We start from the raw sequence: 10,000 nt of genomic DNA, 5'->3' as shown, positions 1-10,000 counted from the left end.
CGTGACTCATGGGGAGCCTTTTGTCTAGACATGGACACCTGATGGTTGACTGATTGATTGGCAGAGTGCTGGATAATCTTATTCAGCTGAGAGGGTAATGAAGCAGTCTAACCTCCCACCTGAAGAAGACCGTCAAACCACAGAAGAGAAGGAAAAAAACTTTCTATATGAAGAGGAGAAACAGATGAGGGTGAGAAAAAGATAAGATTAGGTTAGGTTAGGTTAGGTTAGGTTAGGTTAGGTTAGGTTAGGTTAGGTTAGGTTAGGTTAGGTTAGGTTAGGTTAGAGTGTTTCAATACTGAGGTGATAGGAGGACAGAACGACAAAGGATAAGAAGTAATAGAGTTGGTGAAACCCTCCCCAAACAGATTTCTCATTAACTGACACAGGAAGACTGACAGAGGAAGCCCGACGAAGGAAGCAGAGGACCGTCAGGAGCTGTCTCCTGATGAGGATGTTATGAGGTGCGGAATCAGTGTAGGAATTCCAATTTTGCATTTGGTCAATTGTTTCCACGTATGCTCTTCAATACTACATTGCAAAAATTCCTTTTGTTAGCGTCGGGTTATTCTATGCTCGCATCAACGTCGAGACTGTAAAAATTCAAACCAGGCTTAATGACCACCTTATGAGTCGATAGAAAAAAAAAAAAAAAAAAAAAAAAAAAAAAAAAAAAAATCTATACTCCCTGGGAAAGAACTCCGTGTTGAATATACTGAGAATATCTATACTAGTCCTATGGCTACAATGACACTCTTCACTGGTTTTCATCCGTTTTCCAGACATTTTAATTCAGTAAAGGGCACAGTCCCGCTCTGAGGTATAAGGTACTTAACTGATTTTTTATGGTTAAGAAGAGATCAACTTTGTGCATCGGTGAGGTGGGGTGGAGTTTTCTATCGAGGGAGATCAGGCCAGAGCCACTGCATAAAATCGTGTGAGCTTCTCCGAAACAAAATCTGTATCTTACATATATACATATACCAAAGGCTTTTTCCCCCTACACGGGGGGTAGCCAAAAAGAAAAAGGCATAGAAACCACTCCCACCCATTCTATTTCCGATATATTCCCCTCCCCTCCACCCTCCTCCCTCCCTCTTATCTTGGCACCTCCTGGATGACGGGTTATCCCTGCATCCTGTCCACTGCCCTGGGTCAGAAGCAGTGTCGCAAGACACAGCACATCCACAGCAAGGCCGCTTCATAAATTCGGCGACCCCCCCCTCTTCGTCCCCCTATGCAGAAAAGGAGAAAAGAAGTAAAGAAATCTGTGTCTTAAACCTATAAAACCGTAACGTCCTGTACACACAATAGGTCCTTTCTACTGGTTACCCCAAGAATTCTGTAACTTTTAATATTTGGAACGAAAACGACTCTCAAAAGCACAATACCAATATACCAAAAAGCTCTTCTGGTTTCCAAAGTTTTATAGATTTCAGAATTTCATTCAGAATATTAGGAAGTTTCTTAACTCGGGAAGTCTCCAAAACAGAAACTTATCTATGACTTCTCATCCACGAGGTCTCAATGTACGAACATAGAAATGAAGGAGACTGCAAGAGACCATAAGGCCTAGACTAGGCAGTTCCATATACCCCTGGGACATCCCTATCCCATGAATAAAATCACCTGTTGATACTCACAACAAAATCTATACAATGAGGCAGTGCACAGAAAGGGTTAGCGTTATGTGGACAGAAGGAATTATTTCTATTTTTGTTTTTCCTATATTTATGGTAATTATCTATATTCGGCATCCAGGAGGTGCCAATATAAGAGGGAGGGAGGGAGGAGGGTGGAGGGGAGTGGAATATATAGGAAATGGAATGGGTGGGAGTGGTTCCTATGCCTTTTTTTTTGGCTACCCCCCCGTGTAGGGGGAAAAAAGCCTTTAGTATATGTATGTATCTATATTCGGATGGCAATGTGCTTCAATACGTTTTCTTTGTTGTTCTTTATTTGTTTTTATTCAGTATTGATTAGAAACAATGGTATTGAGATCTGATTGTTGAAATTACAATATTAATAAGTCATCAACTCCTTCCAAAATATGTTGTTTTGAATACCGTAGATCACTACAGAGCCAGAAAATGGTGAAACTGTGTGCTTATAAAAGACTATATCGTGCAAAGTAACACCCGTGGCACGGAAACTAAAAGATAAATAAATAAATATTAAAAATAAATCGAGCGCTAGATTCACTGTCAGGTCGGGCGCCTAAGCACCCCTGTAATATGATAATGTATTCAACGTTTTCTTTTTCCTCTTTTTCTTGCTCTGGTTAGTATCAGACATTTTTATTTACTCGAGGGACAGACTGGGAGTAAAATGAAGTTCTGATCGTGTGAGATCCCATTGGAGAGTCTGTTCTTTGATCGAGTAAAGCCATCTGGCATTAGCCAAAAACAATAGAATGCGAAATATGTCAACGTGTTAACGGGTTGATGACAGTGCATGCGTCATATGAAACTGTCAGATAACATGATACAAAGAAAACCACGCAGACTACTATTGGTATAATACCAGTGCCACGCAGGGCACAGCCGAAAGGAGGTAATATATATTACGCCTATTTTTAGTGAAGGAACGACATCGGTGGTCTACGGACTTGAGACGACATGACGTCACTATTGTTCTGCCAACTACCACCAGCGGGGAGTAGATGACAACGAAAAGGGTTTGGGGGTTAGGGGGTGGGAGGTCGGAGGGGAAGGGAGAAGGAAGGGGAGGAGGGGGGAAGGGAGAAGGAAGGGGAGGAGGGGGGGAAGGGAGAAGGAAGGGGAGGAGGAGGGGGAGGGGGGGCGCAAGTGGTCTCAGGGGGCAAACAGCTTTGCTCAATCAATATTGCATGGCGGTGACGGCGGCGGCGGCGGCGTCAGTGCGTCCGTCCACGAACTTCCTCGGCCGGAGTTGCACGAAAGTCTATCGTATACACTAACTCAAGAAGCCTCGCATTGCTCGCTAGGAACGCGCTCGATTCACACACGAGAAACCCCGAGTTTGAATTCGGGGGTGTATGCTAAAACGTGCTAAAATGATTATGGTTTCATGCGTATGTATGTTTGCACACTTCCTGGCTTGTATGATGTCATATCCAGACAATACACACACACACACACACACACACACACACACACACACACACACACACACACACACACACACACACACACACACACACAAGCGTACATACACACACAAAAAAAAATCTTGCTACATACACACTCTCCCTTTACGCTAAAGCCTTCTGTGTATCCACTTGGGCACACTCCGACTTTAAGGTTGTGCCATGCCTGTGTGGCAAAAGAGAAACAAGCCAAGAGCCATAATGTCTTACTTAAGTCCACCATACATGTTACAATTACATCTTAACGCTACCGGTCAGGACTGGTCGGATCGGCTGAGTGTGATCTGTCCGTCCAAATGGCAGTTGGTGCGGACGGTGCAAAGTAGAGTTTGGGTTCGAAACCCACCAGCTCGGCCGGATCAGACCAAATCGCACCGTGTATGTGTTGACCGTGAGGATAACCGTCAGTTTCGCCAGCGACAGCTTCGAGAGATTATCTCCAAGATGGAGTGCTTCTTTGGTGGCAAGCTGTTTTGGACAGAAGCCATCCGTTTATAGAGAAAAAAAACGTGTTCTTGTGAAAAATGAAAAACAAAAAGTATAAAGAAAACTGCATCCTATGAAATATGACTAGAAAAACTGAAGGAACGAGGCAGTATGGATTATTATAAGAGCTGACAAATGAATAATTAATATAAAAAAGAAAGAAAGCAACTGCTCCAATGACATATAGTGCAACTTAATTCCTCTATCAAAGAGATGTGCGAAAGATTTTGCCTTTTCAATATTTTTTTCTTCTTTTTCAATTCCATTCGGGTCATCACGGGAACTCCCAGAGACAAAAGTAATTCTTTATTGCAAAGAGTTTCCTATCATCAACTGAACTAGTCTTTGTGTGTAATCGGATCGTGTGGGTGATAGAATTTCCATCCAATCAAGTCTATCCGATCGGGTCTCGAGGCCAATCACACCATGTACGCGGAACTTTCGGGGTGACGTCACACTGTATTGTCCTGGAACTAAGCAATAGCAAGGCAAAGGAAACATGGACTGGGAGTGAAGAGTAGGAATAAACGCTTCATTCCCAGTCCATGTTCACATGGATATTAATACTAATCAATAGCAGGTCTGAGCACAATGGTGACGTCATGTCGACTCCGAGGTTTTGCATCGCAAATAGACAGAGTTTGTATGCTCACACTTTGACCAATTTACTACCTTGTTAACTCAGCCTCCACAGAGCTCGGGGGGTGGGGTGGGGGGGAAGGGGCTCTACTTAAAAACGACAAGGTTGACCCTTTACTAAAACGACCCCATTGCCAGTTTTCACCTCTTTTTCTCGTTGACAATGACGCGTCAAGAGGGGGCAGGTTTCATAGTTTTCTCGATCTGTTCGAGGTCCGTCGTTAGCCTTTATAGCTAAACTCAATGCAGACAAAGAGACGATAAACAAAGGCATTTCAAACGTCCTTGACATTGTTAAGGTCACAGTGCTCGATATAAATCCAGGACATAAAGGTTTGTATTGTATAACAAAACAAAACAAAAAAGAACGCTTAATTTGTGCTGTATAAAAGTTAATACCTGATGTTTGAAACATCAAACACTCCTTTTTTTCCTACCAAGCGCTTGATAGAATGTTTATCTCGTGAACTTTGATCAACAGGCAGATATCAGTCTCGGAAGAATGAAATTCCCTTTCTGAGTCAAATGTTGTAAACATCCAACAATGTTCTCCTTCACAACACTCTCCATTAAGTCCTTGACCTTCTGGTTAGCATGACCACCAAACGATCTTATTCAACTCATGGAAGCTCTTAAAGGAGGGTACAAACGTCTTTTTATCGCAAGTCTAACCCCCTGTCCTTCATAGGAATAAAACCAACCAAAATAAAATCTATAGGAGTGGTCAGTCAAAGTGAAGAACCCAACATATATACATATATATATATATATATATATATATATATATATATACAGTGTGTGTGTGTGTGTGTGTGTGTGTGTGTGTGTGTGTGTGTGTGTGTGTGTGTGTGTGTGTGTGTGTGTGTGTGTGTGTGTGTGTGTGTGTGTGTGTGTGTGTGTGTGTGTGTGTGTGTGTGTAAAATTGCATTCCCGTGAGACTAGGACGACATCACATGCTCCTCCTCGGCCTGGACGGTAATGACAAGTCACGTGACATGCAGCTGACCCTCGTTGCCGCACAGAGGGAGGCGTCGGCAGCCGACCGCCAGATCAGGCAAAGTCTTCCACACTGTGTGTACAAGTGGTCCGCGACTTCCGCGCGGTTGTAGGGAGTGCATAATGTCGAACATTTACGAAATGAACTAGTCCATCAGGTCGTAAATAGATATTCAGTGATATAAACTGCCCATAGGTCCTACAGGACATCAGCCATAATTGGTCTTATAAATGAAGGAAACTGTACCATCATTCATAGAAATTCATGGGTAAAGGACTACAAAGGGATTACAAAGGCGGAGCATGCCGACAGGAGACCTTTTGGTCCATATCTAGTAGGGGAGGGTCTGCCTGCGCGCGCGGCCATCGTCCGATTCTCCAGCCTTTCCAGCAGGCGAGTTATTTGTCTGTATACTGATCCTATCAAGTTCGATCGTGTGTCTACCGCGTGGCTCTATACATACACGCCGTCCAGAAAGGGTGACGTTTCGACTGACAAGCTCTGCACACGTAAACCCCTATGCACGAACTTTGTAAAAGATTATACACATCACAGGGAGCGTGTTCATATCCTAACTGCTATCGACACTTTCCCGCCGTTTTATTTCAACTGATCCAAGTGGCCTTGATTAAGCCTTCCGCTCTGTTCTGTGGCTTAAGGTTTATCCTAGTTACCACCAGAGGACTTCAATCAGCTGGGGAAGTCCCTTTCGTAACTGAAGGATTTATACAATGCACAGATACCTGTTGAGGATAAGCCTGCTGATCTCGCAATCGCTTAGTTATGGGTTCGAATACCGCACTCTTTCAGACTCCCAGAAGTAACTGTGACCTGCCCCACCAGTCCAAGTACACAGGGCAAAGGTGACGGCTTCAGCCGCAGTTATGCGGTGCCACCCTTACTATACTGTGCGTACAGCAGCCACATGGGCACTTGCTGACGCTCTAATTTGATCCAAGATGACGCATCAAAACTATACAAATAAATATTTTGTCGTTGTTATATTACTACAATATGGTGCACGAGAAATCATTTTTGAGATAATATTTGTTCACCCGACACCATTTTTTTCTTTTGTCGTTTCTTTGTGCTTTTCAGATATTACCTAGGCTAGGCTAACTTAACCTATCCTAACCTAAATTAACCTAACCAAACCTAACTTAATCTAGCCTAACCTAATCTTATGTATATATACTAACTTAACCTATCCTAACTTAACCTATCCTAACCTAAATTAACTTAACCAAACCTAACTTAATCTAGCCTAACCTAATCTAATGTATATATCCTAACTTAACCTATCCTAACCTAACCTAACCTAACCTAACCTAACCTAACCTAACCTAATTTAACCTAACTAAACCTAACCTAATCCATCCTAACCTATCGTAATCCTACCTCGTCAACCACTTTGGAAATGCCCCCCCGCACAGTCTTGGTGTCGGGAAAAGAAAAGGGGTCCCATTTTTGTTATAAGAGATATACCGCATACAAAAATACATTAAACATGCATCTGCGATATACCCGTGTGATACAAGGGGCGTAGCCTAAAGGATCACCTGCGCATAAAAGCACTGAATCACGCAGTACATGCGCCTTCACGGCGCCCGCTATCGTGATGGCTGACGTCAGCCTCATTACGAGGAGGAGGAGGAGGAGGAGGAGGAGGAGGAGGAGGTGGAGGAGGAGGAGGAGGAGGTGGTGGAGGAGGTGGAGGAGGACGTGGAAGTGGGAAGGGAGGGGGAGGGGGAGGTGGAGGAGGAGGAGGAGGAGGTGGGAAGGGAAGGGGAGGGGGAGGTGGGGAAGGGAGGGAAGAGGAGGATTACGACGGCGGCCAGCACCGCCTGCAAAGTCAGTGCCTTCAGTACGGTTATGTACTTCGTGGGTGCTCTTCAAGACACAGACTCTTTCTACTACTGTTTAAAGGACGAATTCCGATCTAGAGGCGGGTTTCGACCCAGCGGAACTCCTCTCTAGGCTAGAGTGTCCCCGTCTGTTGCGTTAAATTTCTTGTCTATGTATAACCGGAAGAAACGCCATGCACGGCGTCACCGTGTTCAAGGACCCAAGGGAAGGAAATGGGCCATTACTGTGGCGACCTGGAGAAGTTAACTCCTTCCTGTGCCGCATGACACTCCCTAACCTCGTCCTTCTATTCCGACTGCCGTCACTCTATTCTATTCGTTTCCGTAACGACCCCTTGTGAGTGAAGAGGGTACAACTCGCCTCGTATGTGCATCCCAGTTGCCTTCCTACATTCATTATGAAAACCTCCCCCCACTGTATGACGCTATTGCGTAAAAAAAAAAAAAAAAAAAAAAAAAAAAAAAAAATCGCCTCGTCTAAGCTCTTCCGTAGCGGATGGCAATTTTCATTTCATCCTGGTTGCTGCCAAGTTAATTCATTCATCTCCGTAAGACCCATTCGGTTGTGAAGGGTTAGGCAGTGGTTCCCAAACTTTTTTTTCAGTTTTACAACTATAGGTACTAAGTTAACCTTAATCCTAATGCCGGGCACCGCAATGTTTTCTTACAAAGGATTACAAAGGCGGAGCATGCCGACAGGAGACCTTTTGATCCATATCTAGGTCGGATTGCTATAGAAGAGATCGGAAAAGAATAGCTTTCCACACAGAGTGCTGGATATATGGAATAACTTATTTTATTCTATTTTATTTTTGATTTTTTGTCAGCCCTCCATTACCACCGAAAATTCATTACCTCCCCCCCAGGGGGAAATTTACCCACAGTTTGGGAACCACTGGGTTGGAGCAAAGCCCATTACCACCTTATCACTGTGAAGAGTCGAAGCTTTCAGAGACAAAATTTTCGAGAAATGACTTCCCATCATCACCACCTCTCTCTCTCTGACTTATCTTTCACGCTTTGTTTCGCTTTCAATCTTTCATTCACTCCCCTCTCTCCCTATTTTTTACATACACACACACACACACACACACACACACACACACACACACACACACACACACACACACACACACACACACACACACACACACACACACACACACACACACACACACACACACACACACACTCAAAAAGGATTGCTATAGAAGAGATCGGAAAAAGAATAGCTTCCCACACAGAGTGCTGGATATATGGAATAACTTAGATAAAGAAACAGTGTGTGCAAATACTATTCAATATTTTAAGAAAAAACTTGATGATGAAAGATACAATGACGGGTCACTACGAGCATAGCTCCCTTCCCGTGTAATACAACTAGGTAAATACAACTAGGTGAATACACACACACACACACACACACACACACACACACACACACACACACACACACACACACACACACACACACACACACACACACACACACACACACACACACAGGCACACACACATACGCTCACGCACATGCGCACATACGCTCGCGCACGCACGCACACATATACACACACTTAAGAAATGAGCAAAAGCACAAAGGACATCAATGATTTTCTCACTGGGAAATTAAAAAATTACTATAGTAAAAACGAAGAAGTTGTGACGGCTGTTACATGCTAACAAAATTTGTGGTGAAACATAAATTATCAACGAATTAAGAGTCGTGTTTCATCTCACACACGGAGTGATGAGGAAAAAATCATTAAAAACAACTTATCCACCCTATATTAGAATGTGAAGCAATGGTATGGGCCACATAAAGAAACAGGAGGATACAAGTAAAATCAAGAGAATACAAATGACAACAACTTAAATTATCCACAGCCTAGTAGACAGACAGTATAAGAAAAACGTAAATAGATTGAATCTTCCCTCATTAAAAGAAAAAAAATAAACTTATTATTATGCTCTGAACAATGAATAGAGTGGAAAGAGTACACAAGGATAATATTTTTGGGATGGGGAGTGGCAAGGGATTACGCATAAAACTAAAAATAAAAATTTCCTGAAAAATATACGGAAATTACTTTACTCGTGGGTACATGGACTTTTGAAATGGCTTAAAAGAAAACAGTGGAATAAGAAAGAACCAATGTTTACTCGTCTAACAAGGGAAGAAAGACACGACACAAACACGTGTAGGCATTCCCTGTAATTACCATTTGGAAAATACAATTAGGTCACCATGCTCATAAACATACACACACATAAGGTATACACAGAACACACGTACATGCATACACACGCACAAACACACACACACAACTCTTAAATACACACAAACACATACAAACAAAAAATAGATATGCACGCACATGCACAAGCACATACACGCGCACAAACACACAAAGACACACGCGCACATACATACATACACAAATACACACACACATACATATGCACACACGTACACAAACGCATACACATGTGTGATACAAAGCCTAGACTAATGGGATACCTGTAGCTACAGACAATATTAAATGAAAAAGATTTAGAACAACCGCGACTGGAAAATAATTTCCGCTCAAGGAGGAGGCGCGGGAGGTTTGTTTACATTCTGCATCGCCCAACAAGAGCGCCAATTGGTCCCCGGGGAACTCTGGAGAAATGAAAGAACACGTGCTAAAGGGAAGATACGACGGAATGTGGAGAAAGGGAGCTTGTGGGCAATGAACTCGAAAATGCAAACGGCCGCGCAGGGATGCCTCCGACTCAGGAGATGAACTCCAGGACACTGGTCTGCATATATATCAAAAACCTTGGAAGGAAAATGAAAACAAATAATTAAACAAGAAGTCATAAACAGGACACTACCAACCTTTCCAC

The 10,000-nt window shown here is 43.1% G+C and overlaps 1 protein-coding gene across 7 annotated transcripts in view; it reads right to left on the bottom strand.

The window, feature by feature from the left end:
- Window positions 1-10,000, bottom strand: part of LOC143019753 (uncharacterized) — a 627,543-nt gene that overhangs the window by 450,144 nt on the left and 167,399 nt on the right. The gene's annotated exons all lie outside the window — the stretch shown is intronic.

This window comes from Oratosquilla oratoria, chromosome 38 (assembly GCF_046742065.1).
Source record: "Oratosquilla oratoria isolate Oo_2021 chromosome 38, ASM4674206v1, whole genome shotgun sequence".
Lineage (NCBI taxonomy): Eukaryota > Metazoa > Arthropoda > Malacostraca > Stomatopoda > Squillidae > Oratosquilla > Oratosquilla oratoria.
Note: the sequence above shows the minus strand (reverse complement) of the source record. Positions and strands in the feature narration are given on the sequence as shown.